The sequence below is a fragment of the Pan paniscus genome, chromosome 21, assembly GCF_029289425.2.
Source record: "Pan paniscus chromosome 21, NHGRI_mPanPan1-v2.0_pri, whole genome shotgun sequence".
Lineage (NCBI taxonomy): Eukaryota > Metazoa > Chordata > Mammalia > Primates > Hominidae > Pan > Pan paniscus.
In genome coordinates this window covers 24586811-24588906 of record NC_073270.2, presented here as the reverse complement: position 1 = coordinate 24588906, position 2096 = coordinate 24586811, and positions in this window count along the sequence as shown.

Genomic DNA, 2096 nt, shown 5'->3' with positions numbered 1-2096 from the left:
CCATATCATGCACATTTTTCTGGTTGTTGTCCATTTTGGAAAAGCCTCTTTCATTTTCCTTTCATCTGCAAGCTCTAAGATTTTAATAACTCTAAATTTTCTTGTTTTAAAATTGAGGACCTTATCAAATCTTTCTATTGACAATACACACAAACACAGCATTTTTAAACTGTCACTGTTGTACTGAGCTTCAGAATTGTCTAAAAATAGCCTTATGTGCTATATCTATTAGCTCATTGACTGTGCAGGAGGAGTTTGTCCTGAAGCAAGTATTTCCTCGAGCTGTCTTACTGCTGGTCACGATTTTATATCTGTGTTATGTGGAGCTCCCAGACTTGGTCAGGATAAGAAGAGGTGGGAGGTCAGCCCCATCCATCAGTTCTGTGCCACTTCACACACATATGTCCTTACTATTGGTAGTTTCACCACACAGATCTGTGCTCTACAAATGTCAAAAATTGAGAAATTCTATCTCATTCAATTACCATCAAAAATAAAAACAACTACATGATGCAATAATTATTTTATATGCCATATTACCAAATACATTTCCAATAGAGTAAAACTTCCTTTTTTGACTAGGGTCAAAAAGAACCAAACACTCACTTGAAATTTTCCATGTTTCTGCTGGGAATCATTATCCACAGATGGGCTTCTGGCTCCACACATTGCAAACCTTTTTTCCTCTCTGCTAATCACAGGCTTCCAATGTGAGGTGCTGGGGACATTTTCTGATCAAGGTTCTACCTCTCCTCGCTGATTTAGGTAAAAACCGAGGGGGTGGTAGGGCCTTGTCTGGGGCCACTCCTATACCAGGACAGTTTGAGGCAACATGACTATGCACAGGAGTGAGGGAGAATCATGGGAATGTGTTCCCCTCACCCCAGGTTAAATGCATCCCAACTCAACATCCTCTTAGCCAGATAACAAAATGCTTGGGTCCAACCTACACCATCCGGAGGGTGGTGAATGTGAAGAAGAAAGCCAAAGTAGAAAAAGCCAATGTTCTTAACTGACTACAGTGAAAATACCACACACTTTTTATTGTACAAAACATCCAGCCAAGTAAAGCTGTTGCTGAGGCCCACTTGGAGCTTTTTGTGGGGTTTTTGAACAGCTCTGTACTTAAAAGTCATTAGCATCACTAAAGATCTGGATTTTTATTAGAAGACTTTAATATTTTTGTAAGAGTGCATGGTCCCAGAGGAAATGGGAAGGAGGCAAATTCACCAGCCACAAAAGTAGGAGACATGGAGAAGTGAGGGAAGGAGAAACTCATGCAGAAGAAACTTGCATGGGCATTGGGAACTGGCAAGAGGCTTTCCGCTGCATGTAAAGAAAGGCCCCAATTAAAAATGGCTTGAATGCAAAGGGAGTGCTCTACCTTTCATAATAGGAAGGCCCTGGGTGAGACAGGCTTTAGGAACAGAACTCCCAGCATCTAGCTCTGCTTCCCTGCTATTCTCTCATCCTTACCTTTCTGTTTATGATGCTTCAGCCTCGAGCTGGTAGCAAGGTGGTTGCTACAGCTCCAGACATCACATCATCAACACCAACATCCAGAGGCAGAAAGATCCTAGGGAGAAGCCTCTGTTCCACCCGTACTTCCTGAATGTGAGTAACCTCCTCCTATGCACTCCTTAGCTCATTCATTCTGATGCCTCATAGGCCAGGTCTGGATCACAGGCCCATCCCCTACACCAATCATACATTTAATAGATGTTAATAAACCTACACTTAAAATATGTTAAGAATCTATTAATATATCATTTATAGTGTCATCAACACTCAGTGAAACCTGTGGATGACCATGGCAATGTCCTGGTAATAGCACAAACTTTAACATGATCAAAATGATGTCATCACTAGAGACTGCTCAAATAAATTATAGAGCACACACATGATGGAAGAGTGGTTAAGAATTAGATAGCAATATATGTGTTAAACTGGAAATAATTTTAATATATCTTGAATATATTATTTTATTTAAAGCAAGGTATATGTGGTGTGTTAATATAAAGCTTGTAAAAACAAAAGTAAACACGCATGTGTATGAATGGCTATATAGACATTTAGACACATATTTACACATATGG